Here is a 17685-nt window from a genome sequence, read left to right on the forward strand (position 1 = left end):
CTGTCAGAAGTCACCTAAACACCAGGCTTCTCTTTGGGAGGTCACCTCGTAACCAGGCTTCCCTTTATGAAGTCGCATGACAATCAGGCATCTCTGTAAGAGCTGTGTAGCAAACAGGTTTCTCTGTCAGACATGACCTTACAAGACTTCTCTGTCAGAGATCATGTGACAACAAGCCAACAAGCCTCCCACTGATTAGAGAACAACTAACAATCAGTATTGAATATAAGAGGTGAACTAACAGCCATACATCTCTGTCAGAGATAACCTGATAACCAGGCTTCTGTAAGAGCACGCCTAAGAAACAGGCTTCTCCTTATAAGATCACCCAACAACCAGTCTTCTTTCTATGAGGTCACATAACAGCAAGGCCTCTCTATAAACAGGCTTCCCTGTAAGCCTTATTAGAGATCACTGAAGAACCAGGCTTCTCGTCATGAGTTCAACTACCATACAGTCTTCACTGTCAGACATTACATAACCACGAAGCTTCTCCATCAGAAGTCACCTAACAACCAGGCTTCTCTTTCAAAAGTCACCTAACAGACAGGCTTCTCTGTCAGAGCTCCTGTAACAAACAGGCTTCTCCTTATTAGATCGACCAACAATCAGTCTTCTCTTCATGAGGTCACAAAAAATCCAAGCGTCTCTGTAAGAGCTCCATTAATAAACAGGTTTCCCTTATTAGAGATCATTTAACAACCGGTTTTCTCTTTATGAGGTCACCTGCCAACCAGTCTTCTCTGTCAGAGGACTGTTAGGTAGACATCTCTTGCAGAGGTCACTTAACAACCAGGCTGCTACTTATCAGCTCACCCAGCAAACCGTGTCCTCTTCATGAGTTCACATACCAACCAGTCTTCTCCGACAGAGACAAGCTAATAACCAAGCTTCTATGTTAGAGCTGCCTTAGCAAACAGCCTTCTCTGTCAGAGGTTGCCTGACAACCAGGCTTCTCCATCAGATGTCACCTTAAACACATGCTTCCCTTACCAACTTTACATTTCCCTGTATGGCCCCGGAAAATGACTGGTTAGCCAGAGACGGGTAAGATTCCTCAAGGGAGGAACAACCTAAGACAGGCACAGTCGCAGGGGGGTCATCAGGTGATAAATTGGGGATCAACAGAGGTGAGGCTTAGAACCTCACCCCCCCTGTCCTGAGAGAAATCTTATGCATACGTGGATGTTTTACTGCCCTTGTCTTGCTTGGATTAACACATAGTCTACAGGCACACACCTGATCATCTACATTTGCTCTCTTACAACACTAAACTATGTTTTCTACCTTTATCTTCTATCTACCTACCACTTCAGCATTTTATTTAAAATAATAATAATAAAGAGAGAAATGTGTTGTCCACATATAAATCAAGTATAAAAAACAAATGACTATTCATATTTGAACTGACTCTTTATAGTTCATAATGCATGAGCAAAACTGAAGGTTTCTGTGATGGCTGAACTTGTACTGTTCACCATGTAAGAACTTATTCAGTATGTAAGAATTTGTTCTCCATGTAAGAAATTGTTTGTTATGCCTCAGAAGATTGGAGACTGATGAAAATTAGGCTTGGGGTGGATTAATGATGGTGCATTGAGCATTGACTCCCCTGTACAGAATTTTATTGTTGTTAACAACCATTTGGCCAATAAATATGAGAGATGCCCTCAGGAAAAGAAAAAAAAAGTACACACTTCCAATGGTAAAATAATAAGTAACTGGGATGTAATGAATATAGTCAAGATATTGTAACAGCTTGGTATGGTGATAGCTGGTACCTAGAATTGTCATGTATATAAATGTTGAATCACTATGTTGTACACCTGAAACTAATGTAATGTAATACTGTGTGTCAAATACCCTTCAATTAAAAAAATAGTTACCTACAAAAAAAAAACATGCTTCCCTGTCAGAGAACCAAGCTTCTCTGTAAGTGGTCATGTAACAAACTGTTTTCTCTGTCAGACATCACCTAACAACAAGACTTCTCTGTCAGAGGCCATCTAACAACAAGGCTTCCACTTACTACAGATCACGTAACAATCAGTCTTCCCTTGAAGAGGTGACCAAAGAACCATGCTTCTCTGTCAGAGAGAACCTGATAATCAGGATTCTCTCAGAGCTCACCTAACAAACAGGCATCTCCTTATTACATCACCCAACAACCAGTCTTCTCTTCATGAGGTCACATAACAACTATGCTTCTCTGTAACAAGGCTTCTCTGTGAGCCTTATTAGACATCACCGAACAACCAGGCTTCTCCTTATGAGGTCACCTAGCAACAAGTCTTCACTGTCAGAGACTACATAACAACCAAGCTTCTCCATCAGAAGTCACCTAGAAAACAGGCTTCTCTTTCGGAGGTCACGTAATAACCAGGCTTCTCTGTAAGAGCTTGCCTGACAAACATGCTTCTCCTTATTAGATCACAAAACAACCAGTCTTCCATGTATGAGGTCACATAACAACCAGGCTTCTCTGTAAGAGCTCTGTAACAAACAGGTTTCTCAGTCACACATCACCTAACAAAACTTCTCTGTCTCAGGTCATCTAACAACAAGCCTTGCACTGATTACAGATCACCTAACAAACAGTCTTCCCTTTAAGAGGGGACAGAACAACCATACTCCTCTGTCAGAGATAGCCTGAAAAGCAGGCTTCTGCAAGAGCTCGCCTAACAAACGGGCTTCTCCTTATTAGATCACTCAACAACCAGCCTTCTCTTTATGAGGTCACATAACAACCAGGCTTCTCTGTAAACAGGCTTCACTGTAAGCCTTATTAGAGATCACTGAAAAACGAGCCTTCTCCGCTACCAACCAGTCTTCAGTGTCAGAGATGATATTATAACCAAGCTTCTCCATCAGAACACACCTAACAACCAAGCTTCTCTGTCAGAGCTCACCTACCAAAGTGGCTTCTCCTTATTAGATCACCCAACAACCAGTCTTCTCTTTGTGAGGTCACATAACAAACAGGTTTCTCTGTAAGAGCTCTGTCACACATCACCTAACAAGACTTCTCTGTGAGAAGTCGTCTAACAACAAGCCTTCCACTGATTACAGGTCACCTAGCAGTCAGTCTTCCCTGCAAGAGGTAAACGAGCAAACATGCTTCTCTGTCCGAGATAACCTGATAACCAGGCTTCTCTCTCAGATGTCACCTAACATTCAGTCTTCTCTGCCAGAGGTAACCTACCAGGCTTATCCTCATTATGGATCACATAACTACCAGGTTTCTCCTTATTAGAGATCACCTGACAGCCAGGCTTCTCTTTGTGAGGTCAGTAACCAACCAGTCTTCACTGTCAGAGATAAGGTAACAACTTACCTTCTCTGTCAGAAGTCACCTAAACACCAGGCTTCTCTTTTGGAGGTCACCTCGCAACCAGGCTTCTCTTTATGAAGTCGCATAACAATCAGGCTTCTCTGTAAGAGCTGTGTAGCAAACAGGTTTCTCTGTCAGACATGACCTTACAGGACTTCTCTGTCAGAGATCATGTGACAACAAGCCAACAAGACTCCCACTGATTACAGAACAACTAACAATCAGTACTGAATATAAGAGGTGAACTAACAGCCATACATCTCTGTCAGAGATAACCTGATAACCAGGCTTCTGTAAGAGCACGCCTAAGAAACAGGCTTCTCCTTATAAGATCACCCAACAACCAGTCTTCTTTCTATGACGTCACATAACAGCAAGGCCTCTCTATAAACAGGCTTCCCTGTAAGCCTTATTAGAGATCACTGAAGAACCAGGCTTCTCGTCATGAGTTCAACTACCATACAGTCTTCACTGTCAGACATTAAATAACCACGAAGCTTCTCCATCAGAAGTCACCTAACAACCAGGCTTCTCTTTCAAAAGTCACCTAACAGACAGGCTTCTCTGTCAGAGCTCCTGTAACAAACAGGCTTCTCCTTGTTAGATCAACCAACAATCAGTCTTCTCTTCATGAGGTCACAAAAAATCCAAGCGTCTCTGTAAGAGCTCCATTAATAAACAGGATTCTCCTTATTAGAGATCATTTAACAACCGGTTTTCTCTTTATGAGGTCACCTGCCAACCAGTCTTCTCTGTCAGAGGACTGTTAGGGAGACATCTCTTGCAGAGGTCACTTAACAACCAGGCTGCTACTTATCAGTTCACCCAGCAAACCGTGTCCTCTTCATGAGTTCACATACCAACCAGTCTTCTCCGACAGAGACAAGCTAATAACCAAGCTTCTATGTTAGAGCTGCCTTAGCAAACAGCCTTCTCTGTCAGAGGTTGCCTGACAACCAGGCTTCTCCATCAGATGTCACCTTAAACACATGCTTCCCTTACCAACTCTACATTTCCCTGTAGGGCCCCGGAAAATGACTGGTTAGCCAGAGACGGGTAAGATTCCTCAAGGGAGGAACAATCTAAGACAGGCACAGTCGCAGGGGGGTCATCAGGTGATAAATTGGGGATCAACAGAGGTGAGGCTTAGAACCTCACCCCCCCTGTCCTGAGAGAAATCTTATGCATACGTGGATGTTTTACTGCCCTTGTCTTGCTTGGATTAACACATAGTCTACAGGCACACACCTGATCATCTACATTTGCTCTCTTACAACACTAAACTATGTTTTCTACCTTTATCTTCTATCTACCTAACACTTCAGCATTTTATTTAAAATAATAATAATAAAGAGAGAAATGTGTTGTCCACATATAAATCAAGTATAAAAAACAAATGACTATTCATATTTGAACTGACTGTTTATAGTTCATAATGCATGAGCAAAACTGAAGGTTTCTGTGATGGCTGAACTTGTACTGTTCACCATGTAAGAACTTATTCAGTATGTAAGAATTTGTTCTCCATGTAAGAACTTGTTTGTTATGCCTCAGAAGATTGGAGACTGATGAAAATTAGGCTTGGGGTGGATTAATGATGGTGCATTGAGCATTGACTCCCCTGTACAGAATTTTATTGTTGTTAACAACCATTTGGCCAATAAATATGAGAGATGCCCTCAGGAAAAGAAAAAAAAAGTACACACTTCCAATGGTAAAATAATAAGTAACTGGGATGTAATGAATATAGTCAAGATATTGTAACAGATTGGTATGGAAATAGCTGGTACCTAGAATTGTCATGTATATAAATGTTGAATCACTATGTTGTACACCTGAAACTAATGTAATGTAATACTGTGTGACAACTACCCTTCAATTAAAAAAATAGTTACCTTCAAAAAAAAAACATGCTTCCCTGTCAGAGAACCAAGCTTCTCTGTAAGTGGTCATGTAACAAACTGCTTTCTCTGTCAGACATCACGTAACAACAAGACTTCTCTGTCAGAGGCCATCTAACAACAAGGCTTCCACTTACTACAGATCACGTAACAATCAGTCTTCCCTTGAAGAGGTGACCAAAGAACCATGCTTCTCTGTCAGAGAGAACCTGATAATCAGGATTCTCTCAGAGCTCACCTAGCAAACAGGCATCTCCTTATTACATCACCCAACAACCAGTCTTCTCTTCATGAGGTCACATAACAACTATGCTTCTCTGTAACAAGGCTTCTCTGTGAGCCTTATTAGACATCACCGAACAACCAGGCTTCTCCTTATGAGGTCACCTAGCAACAAGTCTTCACTGTCAGAGACTACATAACAACCAAGCTTCTCCATCAGAAGTCACCTAGAAAACAGGCTTCTCTTTCGGAGGTCACGTAATAACCAGGCTTCTCTGTAAGAGCTTGCCTGACAAACATGCTTCTCCTTATTAGATCACAAAACAACCAGTCTTCCATGTATGAGGTCACATAACAACCAGGCTTCTCTGTAAGAGCTTGCCTGACAAACATGCTTCTCCTTATTAGATCACAAAACAACCAGTCTTCCATGTATGAGGTCACATAACAACCAGGCTTCTCTGTAAGAGCTCTGTAACAAACAGGTTTCTCAGTCACACATCACCTAACAAAACTTCTCTGTCTCAGGTCATCTAACAACAAGCCTTGCACTGATTACAGATCACCTAACAAACAATCTTCCCTTTAAGAGGGGACAGAACAACCATACTCCTCTGTCAGAGATAGCCTGAAAAGCAGGCTTCTGCAAGAGCTCGCCTAACAAACGGGCTTCTCCTTATTAGATCACTCAACAACCAGCCTTCTCTTTATGAGGTCACATAACAACCAGGCTTCTCTGTAAACAGGCTTCACTGTAAGCCTTATTAGAGATCACCGAAAAACGAGGCTTCTCCGCTACCAACCAGTCTTCAGTGTCAGAGATGATATTATAACCAAGCTTCTCCATCAGAACACACCTAACAACCAGGCTTCTCTGTCAGAGCTCACCTACCAAAGTGGCTTCTCCTTATTAGATCACCCAACAACCAGTCTTCTCTTTGTGAGGTCACATAACAAACAGGTTTCTCTGTAAGAGCTCTGTCACTCATCACCTAACAAGACTTCTCTGTGAAAAGTCGTCTAACAACAAGCCTTCCACTGATTACAGGTCACCTAGCAGTCAGTCTTCCCTGCAAGAGGTAAACGAGCAAACATGCTTCTCTGTCCGAGATAACCTGATAACCAGGCTTCTCTCTCAGATGTCACCTAACATTCAGTCTTCTCTGCCAGAGGTAACCTACCAGGCTTATCCTCATTACGGATCACATAACTACCAGGTTTCTCCTTATTAGAGATCACCTGACAGCCAGGCTTCTCTTTGTGAGGTCAGTAACCAACCAGTCTTCACTGTCAGAGATAAGGTAACAACTTACCTTCTCTGTCAGAAGTCACCTAAACACCAGGCTTCTCTTTTGGAGGTCACCTCGCAACCAGGCTTCCCTTTATGAAGTCGCATGACAATCAGGCATCTCTGTAAGAGCTGTGTAGCAAACAGGTTTCTCTGTCAGACATGACCTTACAGGACTTCTCTGTCAGAGATCATGTGACAACAAGCCAACAAGACTCCCACTGATTACAGAACAACTAACAATCAGTATTGAATATAAGAGGTGAACTAACAGCCATACATCTCTGTCAGAGATAACCTGATAACCAGGCTTCTGTAAGAGCACGCCTAAGAAACAGGCTTCTCCTTATAAGATCACCCAACAACCAGTCTTCTTTCTATGAGGTCACATAACAGCAAGGCCTCTCTATAAACAGGCTTCCCTGTAAGCCTTATTAGAGATCACTGAAGAACCAGGCTTCTCGTCATGAGTTCAACTACCATACAGTCTTCACTCTCAGACATTACATAACCACGAAGCTTCTCCATCAGAAGTCACCTAACAACCAGGCTTCTCTTTCAAAAGTCACCTAACAGACAGGCTTCTCTGTCAGAGCTCCTGTAACAAACAGGCTTCTCCTTATTAGATCAACCAACAATCAGTCTTCTCTTCATGAGGTCACAAAAAATCCAAGCGTCTCTGTAAGAGCTCCATTAATAAACAGGTTTCCCTTATTAGAGATCATTTAACAACCGGTTTTCTCTTTATGAGGTCACCTGCCAACCAGTCTTCTCTGTCAGAGGACTGTTAGGTAGACATCTCTTGCAGAGGTCACTTAACAACCAGGCTGCTACTTATCAGCTCACCCAGCAAACCGTGTCCTCTTCATGAGTTCACATACCAACCAGTCTTCTCCGACAGAGACAAGCTAATAACCAAGCTTCTATGTTAGAGCTGCCTTAGCAAACAGCCTTCTCTGTCAGAGGTTGCCTGACAACCAGGCTTCTCCATCAGATGTCACCTTAAACACATGCTTCCCTTACCAACTTTACATTTCCCTGTATGGCCCCGGAAAATGACTGGTTAGCCAGAGACGGGTAAGATTCCTCAAGGGAGGAACAACCTAAGACAGGCACAGTCGCAGGGGGGTCATCAGGTGATAAATTGGGGATCAACAGAGGTGAGGCTTAGAACCTCACCCCCCCTGTCCTGAGAGAAATCTTATGCATACGTGGATGTTTTACTGCCCTTGTCTTGCTTGGATTAACACATAGTCTACAGGCACACACCTGATCATCTACATTTGCTCTCTTACAACACTAAACTATGTTTTCTACCTTTATCTTCTATCTACCTACCACTTCAGCATTTTATTTAAAATAATAATAATAAAGAGAGAAATGTGTTGTCCACATATAAATCAAGTATAAAAAACAAATGACTATTCATATTTGAACTGACTCTTTATAGTTCATAATGCATGAGCAAAACTGAAGGTTTCTGTGATGGCTGAACTTGTACTGTTCACCATGTAAGAACTTATTCAGTATGTAAGAATTTGTTCTCCATGTAAGAACTTGTTTGTTATGCCTCAGAAGATTGGAGACTGATGAAAATTAGGCTTGGGGTGGATTAATGATGGTGCATTGAGCATTGACTCCCCTGTACAGAATTTTATTGTTGTTAACAACCATTTGGCCAATAAATATGAGAGATGCCCTCAGGAAAAGAAAAAAAAAGTACACACTTCCAATGGTAAAATAATAAGTAACTGGGATGTAATGAATATAGTCAAGATATTGTAACAGCTTGGTATGGTGATAGCTGGTACCTAGAATTGTCATGTATATAAATGTTGAATCACTATGTTGTACACCTGAAACTAATGTAATGTAATACTGTGTGTCAAATACCCTTCAATTAAAAAAATAGTTACCTACAAAAAAAAAACATGCTTCCCTGTCAGAGAACCAAGCTTCTCTGTAAGTGGTCATGTAACAAACTGTTTTCTCTGTCAGACATCACCTAACAACAAGACTTCTCTGTCAGAGGCCATCTAACAACAAGGCTTCCACTTACTACAGATCACGTAACAATCAGTCTTCCCTTGAAGAGGTGACCAAAGAACCATGCTTCTCTGTCAGAGAGAACCTGATAATCAGGATTCTCTCAGAGCTCACCTAACAAACAGGCATCTCCTTATTACATCACCCAACAACCAGTCTTCTCTTCATGAGGTCACATAACAACTATGCTTCTCTGTAACAAGGCTTCTCTGTGAGCCTTATTAGACATCACCGAACAACCAGGCTTCTCCTTATGAGGTCACCTAGCAACAAGTCTTCACTGTCAGAGACTACATAACAACCAAGCTTCTCCATCAGAAGTCACCTAGAAAACAGGCTTCTCTTTCGGAGGTCACGTAATAACCAGGCTTCTCTGTAAGAGCTTGCCTGACAAACATGCTTCTCCTTATTAGATCACAAAACAACCAGTCTTCCATGTATGAGGTCACATAACAACCAGGCTTCTCTGTAAGAGCTCTGTAACAAACAGGTTTCTCAGTCACACATCACCTAACAAAACTTCTCTGTCTCAGGTCATCTAACAACAAGCCTTGCACTGATTACAGATCACCTAACAAACAGTCTTCCCTTTAAGAGGGGACAGAACAACCATACTCCTCTGTCAGAGATAGCCTGAAAAGCAGGCTTCTGCAAGAGCTCGCCTAACAAACGGGCTTCTCCTTATTAGATCACTCAACAACCAGCCTTCTCTTTATGAGGTCACATAACAACCAGGCTTCTCTGTAAACAGGCTTCACTGTAAGCCTTATTAGAGATCACCGAAAAACGAGCCTTCTCCGCTACCAACCAGTCTTCAGTGTCAGAGATGATATTATAACCAAGCTTCTCCATCAGAACACACCTAACAACCAAGCTTCTCTGTCAGAGCTCACCTACCAAAGTGGCTTCTCCTTATTAGATCACCCAACAACCAGTCTTCTCTTTGTGAGGTCACATAACAAACAGGTTTCTCTGTAAGAGCTCTGTCACACATCACCTAACAAGACTTCTCTGTGAGAAGTCATCTAACAACAAGATTTCCACTGATTACAGGTCACCTAGCAGTCAGTCTTCCCTGCAAGAGGTAAACGAGCAAACATGCTTCTCTGTCCGAGATAACCTGATAACCAGGCTTCTCTCTCAGATGTCACCTAACATTCAGTCTTCTCTGCCAGAGGTAACCTACCAGGCTTATCCTCATTATGGATCACATAACTACCAGGTTTCTCCTTATTAGAGATCACCTGACAGCCAGGCTTCTCTTTGTGAGGTCAGTAACCAACCAGTCTTCACTGTCAGAGATAAGGTAACAACTTACCTTCTCTGTCAGAAGTCACCTAAACACCAGGCTTCTCTTTGGGAGGTCACCTCGCAACCAGGCTTCTCTTTATGAAGTCGCATAACAATCAGGCTTCTCTGTAAGAGCTGTGTAGCAAACAGGTTTCTCTGTCAGACATGACCTTACAGGACTTCTCTGTCAGAGATCATGTGACAACAAGCCAACAAGACTCCCACTGATTACAGAACAACTAACAATCAGTACTGAATATAAGAGGTGAACTAACAGCCATACATCTCTGTCAGAGATAACCTGATAACCAGGCTTCTGTAAGAGCACGCCTAAGAAACAGGCTTCTCCTTATAAGATCACCCAACAACCAGTCTTCTTTCTATGAGGTCACATAACAGCAAGGCCTCTCTATAAACAGGCTTCCCTGTAAGCCTTATTAGAGATCACTGAAGAACCAGGCTTCTCGTCATGAGTTCAACTACCATACAGTCTTCACTGTCAGACATTACATAACCACGAAGCTTCTCCATCAGAAGTCACCTAACAACCAGGCTTCTCTTTCAAAAGTCACCTAACAGACAGGCTTCTCTGTCAGAGCTCCTGTAACAAACAGGCTTCTCCTTGTTAGATCAACCAACAATCAGTCTTCTCTTCATGAGGTCACAAAAAATCCAAGCGTCTCTGTAAGAGCTCCATTAATAAACAGGATTCTCCTTATTAGAGATCATTTAACAACCGGTTTTCTCTTTATGAGGTCACCTGCCAACCAGTCTTCTCTGTCAGAGGACTGTTAGGTAGACATCTCTTGCAGAGGTCACTTAACAACCAGGCTGCTACTTATCAGTTCACCCAGCAAACCGTGTCCTCTTCATGAGTTCACATACCAACCAGTCTTCTCCGACAGAGACAAGCTAATAACCAAGCTTCTATGTTAGAGCTGCCTTAGCAAACAGCCTTCTCTGTCAGAGGTTGCCTGACAACCAGGCTTCTCCATCAGATGTCACCTTAAACACATGCTTCCCTTACCAATTCTACATTTCCCTGTAGGGCCCCGGAAAATGACTGGTTAGCCAGAGACGGGTAAGATTCCTCAAGGGAGGAACAATCTAAGACAGGCACAGTCGCAGGGGGGTCATCAGGTGATAAATTGGGGATCAACAGAGGTGAGGCTTAGAACCTCAACCAGCCTGTCCTGAGAGAAATCTTATGCATACGTGGATGTTTTACTGCCCTTGTCTTGCTTGGATTAACACATAGTCTACAGGCACACACCTGATCATCTACATTTGCTCTCTTACAACACTAAACTATGTTTTCTACCTTTATCTTCTATCTACCTAACACTTCAGCATTTTATTTAAAATAATAATAATAAAGAGAGAAATGTGTTGTCCACATATAAATCAAGTATAAAAAACAAATGACTATTCATATTTGAACTGACTGTTTATAGTTCATAATGCATGAGCAAAACTGAAGGTTTCTGTGATGGCTGAACTTGTACTGTTCACCATGTAAGAACTTATTCAGTATGTAAGAATTTGTTCTCCATGTAAGAACTTGTTTGTTATGCCTCAGAAGATTGGAGACTGATGAAAATTAGGCTTGGGGTGGATTAATGATGGTGCATTGAGCATTGACTCCCCTGTACAGAATTTTATTGTTGTTAACAACCATTTGGCCAATAAATATGAGAGATGCCCTCAGGAAAAGAAAAAAAAAGTACACACTTCCAATGGTAAAATAATAAGTAACTGGGATGTAATGAATATAGTCAAGATATTGTAACAGATTGGTATGGAAATAGCTGGTACCTAGAATTGTCATGTATATAAATGTTGAATCACTATGTTGTACACCTGAAACTAATGTAATGTAATACTGTGTGACAACTACCCTTCAATTAAAAAAATAGTTACCTTCAAAAAAAAAACATGCTTCCCTGTCAGAGAACCAAGCTTCTCTGTAAGTGGTCATGTAACAAACTGCTTTCTCTGTCAGACATCACCTAACAACAAGACTTCTCTGTCAGAGGCCATCTAACAACAAGGCTTCCACTTACTACAGATCACGTAACAATCAGTCTTCCCTTGAAGAGGTGACCAAAGAACCATGCTTCTCTGTCAGAGAGAACCTGATAATCAGGATTCTCTCAGAGCTCACCTAGCAAACAGGCATCTCCTTATTACATCACCCAACAACCAGTCTTCTCTTCATGAGGTCACATAACAACTATGCTTCTCTGTAACAAGGCTTCTCTGTGAGCCTTATTAGACATCACCGAACAACCAGGCTTCTCCTTATGAGGTCACCTAGCAACAAGTCTTCACTGTCAGAGACTACATAACAACCAAGCTTCTCCATCAGAAGTCACCTAGAAAACAGGCTTCTCTTTCGGAGGTCACGTAATAACCAGGCTTCTCTGTAAGAGCTTGCCTGACAAACATGCTTCTCCTTATTAGATCACAAAACAACCAGTCTTCCATGTATGAGGTCACATAACAACCAGGCTTCTCTGTAAGAGCTTGCCTGACAAACATGCTTCTCCTTATTAGATCACAAAACAACCAGTCTTCCATGTATGAGGTCACATAACAACCAGGCTTCTCTGTAAGAGCTCTGTAACAAACAGGTTTCTCAGTCACACATCACCTAACAAAACTTCTCTGTCTCAGGTCATCTAACAACAAGCCTTGCACTGATTACAGATCACCTAACAAACAGTCTTCCCTTTAAGAGGGGACAGAACAACCATACTCCTCTGTCAGAGATAGCCTGAAAAGCAGGCTTCTGCAAGAGCTCGCCTAACAAACGGGCTTCTCCTTATTAGATTACTCAACAACCAGCCTTCTCTTTATGAGGTCACATAACAACCAGGCTTCTCTGTAAACAGGCTTCACTGTAAGCCTTATTAGAGATCACCGAAAAATGAGGCTTCTCCGCTACCAACCAGTCTTCAGTGTCAGAGATGATATTATAACCAAGCTTCTCCATCAGAACACACCTAACAACCAGGCTTCTCTGTCAGAGCTCACCTACCAAAGTGGCTTCTCCTTATTAGATCACCCAACAACCAGTCTTCTCTTTGTGAGGTCACATAACAAACAGGTTTCTCTGTAAGAGCTCTGTCACTCATCACCTAACAAGACTTCTCTGTGAAAAGTCGTCTAACAACAAGCCTTCCACTGATCACAGGTCACCTAGCAGTCAGTCTTCCCTGCAAGAGGTAAACGAGCAAACATGCTTCTCTGTCCGAGATAACCTGATAACCAGGCTTCTCTCTCAGATGTCACCTAACATTCAGTCTTCTCTGCCAGAGGTAACCTACCAGGCTTATCCTCATTACGGATCACATAACTACCAGGTTTCTCCTTATTAGAGATCACCTGACAGCCAGGCTTCTCTTTGTGAGGTCAGTAACCAACCAGTCTTCACTGTCAGAGATAAGGTAACAACTTACCTTCTCTGTCAGAAGTCACCTAAACACCAGGCTTCTCTTTTGGAGGTCACCTCGCAACCAGGCTTCCCTTTATGAAGTCGCATGACAATCAGGCATCTCTGTAAGAGCTGTGTAGCAAACAGGTTTCTCTGTCAGACATGACCTTACAGGACTTCTCTGTCAGAGATCATGTGACAACAAGCCAACAAGACTCCCACTGATTACAGAACAACTAACAATCAGTATTGAATATAAGAGGTGAACTAACAGCCATACATCTCTGTCAGAGATAACCTGATAACCAGGCTTCTGTAAGAGCACGCCTAAGAAACAGGCTTCTCCTTATAAGATCACCCAACAACCAGTCTTCTTTCTATGAGGTCACATAACAGCAAGGCCTCTCTATAAACAGGCTTCCCTGTAAGCCTTATTAGAGATCACTGAAGAACCAGGCTTCTCGTCATGAGTTCAACTACCATACAGTCTTCACTCTCAGACATTACATAACCACGAAGCTTCTCCATCAGAAGTCACCTAACAACCAGGCTTCTCTTTCAAAAGTCACCTAACAGACAGGCTTCTCTGTCAGAGCTCCTGTAACAAACAGGCTTCTCCTTATTAGATCAACCAACAATCAGTCTTCTCTTCATGAGGTCACAAAAAATCCAAGCGTCTCTGTAAGAGCTCCATTAATAAACAGGTTTCCCTTATTAGAGATCATTTAACAACCGGTTTTCTCTTTATGAGGTCACCTGCCAACCAGTCTTCTCTGTCAGAGGACTGTTAGGTAGACATCTCTTGCAGAGGTCACTTAACAACCAGGCTGCTACTTATCAGCTCACCCAGCAAACCGTGTCCTCTTCATGAGTTCACATACCAACCAGTCTTCTCCGACAGAGACAAGCTAATAACCAAGCTTCTATGTTAGAGCTGCCTTAGCAAACAGCCTTCTCTGTCAGAGGTTGCCTGACAACCAGGCTTCTCCATCAGATGTCACCTTAAACACATGCTTCCCTTACCAACTTTACATTTCCCTGTATGGCCCCGGAAAATGACTGGTTAGCCAGAGACGGGTAAGATTCCTCAAGGGAGGAACAACCTAAGACAGGCACAGTCGCAGGGGGGTCATCAGGTGATAAATTGGGGATCAACAGAGGTGAGGCTTAGAACCTCACCCCCCCTGTCCTGAGAGAAATCTTATGCATACGTGGATGTTTTACTGCCCTTGTCTTGCTTGGATTAACACATAGTCTACAGGCACACACCTGATCATCTACATTTGCTCTCTTACAACACTAAACTATGTTTTCTACCTTTATCTTCTATCTACCTACCACTTCAGCATTTTATTTAAAATAATAATAATAAAGAGAGAAATGTGTTGTCCACATATAAATCAAGTATAAAAAACAAATGACTATTCATATTTGAACTGACTCTTTATAGTTCATAATGCATGAGCAAAACTGAAGGTTTCTGTGATGGCTGAACTTGTACTGTTCACCATGTAAGAACTTATTCAGTATGTAAGAATTTGTTCTCCATGTAAGAACTTGTTTGTTATGCCTCAGAAGATTGGAGACTGATGAAAATTAGGCTTGGGGTGGATTAATGATGGTGCATTGAGCATTGACTCCCCTGTACAGAATTTTATTGTTGTTAACAACCATTTGGCCAATAAATATGAGAGATGCCCTCAGGAAAAGAAAAAAAAAAGTACACACTTCCAATGGTAAAATAATAAGTAACTGGGATGTAATGAATATAGTCAAGATATTGTAACAGCTTGGTATGGTGATAGCTGGTACCTAGAATTGTCATGTATATAAATGTTGAATCACTATGTTGTACACCTGAAACTAATGTAATGTAATACTGTGTGTCAAATACCCTTCAATTAAAAAAATAGTTACCTACAAAAAAAAAACATGCTTCCCTGTCAGAGAACCAAGCTTCTCTGTAAGTGGTCATGTAACAAACTGTTTTCTCTGTCAGACATCACCTAACAACAAGACTTCTCTGTCAGAGGCCATCTAACAACAAGGCTTCCACTTACTACAGATCACGTAACAATCAGTCTTCCCTTGAAGAGGTGACCAAAGAACCATGCTTCTCTGTCAGAGAGAACCTGATAATCAGGATTCTCTCAGAGCTCACCTAACAAACAGGCATCTCCTTATTACATCACCCAACAACCAGTCTTCTCTTCATGAGGTCACATAACAACTATGCTTCTCTGTAACAAGGCTTCTCTGTGAGCCTTATTAGACATCACCGAACAACCAGGCTTCTCCTTATGAGGTCACCTAGCAACAAGTCTTCACTGTCAGAGACTACATAACAACCAAGCTTCTCCATCAGAAGTCACCTAGAAAACAGGCTTCTCTTTCGGAGGTCACGTAATAACCAGGCTTCTCTGTAAGAGCTTGCCTGACAAACATGCTTCTCCTTATTAGATCACAAAACAACCAGTCTTCCATGTATGAGGTCACATAACAACCAGGCTTCTCTGTAAGAGCTTGCCTGACAAACATGCTTCTCCTTATTAGATCACAAAACAACCAGTCTTCCATGTATGAGGTCACATAACAACCAGGCTTCTCTGTAAGAGCTCTGTAACAAACAGGTTTCTCAGTCACACATCACCTAACAAAACTTCTCTGTCTCAGGTCATCTAACAACAAGCCTTGCACTGATTACAGATCACCTAACAAACAGTCTTCCCTTTAAGAGGGGACAGAACAACCATACTCCTCTGTCAGAGATAGCCTGAAAAGCAGGCTTCTGCAAGAGCTCGCCTAACAAACGGGCTTCTCCTTATTAGATCACTCAACAACCAGCCTTCTCTTTATGAGGTCACATAACAACCAGGCTTCTCTGTAAACAGGCTTCACTGTAAGCCTTATTAGAGATCACCGAAAAACGAGGCTTCTCCGCTACCAACCAGTCTTCAGTGTCAGAGATGATATTATAACCAAGCTTCTCCATCAGAACACACCTAACAACCAGGCTTCTCTGTCAGAGCTCACCTACCAAAGTGGCTTCTCCTTATTAGATCACCCAACAACCAGTCTTCTCTTTGTGAGGTCACATAAAAAACAGGTTTCTCTGTAAGAGCTCTGTCACTCATCACCTAACAAGACTTCTCTGTGAAAAGTCGTCTAACAACAAGCCTTCCACTGATTACAGGTCACCTAGCAGTCAGTCTTCCCTGCAAGAGGTAAACGAGCAAACATGTTTCTCTGTCCGAGATAACCTGATAACCAGGCTTCTCTCTCAGATGTCACCTAACATTCAGTCTTCTCTGCCAGAGGTAACCTACCAGGCTTATCCTCATTACGGATCACATAACTACCAGGTTTCTCCTTATTAGAGATCACCTGACAGCCAGGCTTCTCTTTGTGAGGTCAGTAACCAACCAGTCTTCACTGTCAGAGATAAGGTAACAACTTACCTTCTCTGTCAGAAGTCACCTAAACACCAGGCTTCTCTTTGGGAGGTCACCTCGTAACCAGGCTTCCCTTTATGAAGTCGCATGACAATCAGGCATCTCTGTAAGAGCTGTGTAGCAAACAGGTTTCTCTGTCAGACATGACCTTACAAGACTTCTCTGTCAGAGATCATGTGACAACAAGCCAACAAGCCTCCCACTGATTACAGAACAACTAACAATCAGTATTGAATATAAGAGGTGAACTAACAGCCATACATCTCTGTCAGAGATAACCTGATAACCAGGCTTCTGTAAGAGCACGCCTAAGAAACAGGCTTCTCCTTATAAGATCACCCAACAACCAGTCTTCTTTCTATGAGGTCACATAACAGCAAGGCCTCTCTATAAACAGGCTTCCCTGTAAGCCTTATTAGAGATCACTGAAGAACCAGGCTTCTCGTCATGAGTTCAACTACCATACAGTCTTCACTGTCAGACATTACATAACCACGAAGCTTCTCCATCAGAAGTCACCTAACAACCAGGCTTCTCTTTCAAAAGTCACCTAACAGACAGGCTTCTCTGTCAGAGCTCCTGTAACAAACAGGCTTCTCCTTATTAGATCGACCAACAATCAGTCTTCTCTTCATGAGGTCACAAAAAATCCAAGCGTCTCTGTAAGAGCTCCATTAATAAACAGGTTTCCCTTATTAGAGATCATTTAACAACCGGTT

Source organism: Manis pentadactyla, chromosome 4 (genome assembly GCF_030020395.1).
Source record: "Manis pentadactyla isolate mManPen7 chromosome 4, mManPen7.hap1, whole genome shotgun sequence".
NCBI classification, from domain to species: Eukaryota; Metazoa; Chordata; class Mammalia; order Pholidota; family Manidae; genus Manis; species Manis pentadactyla.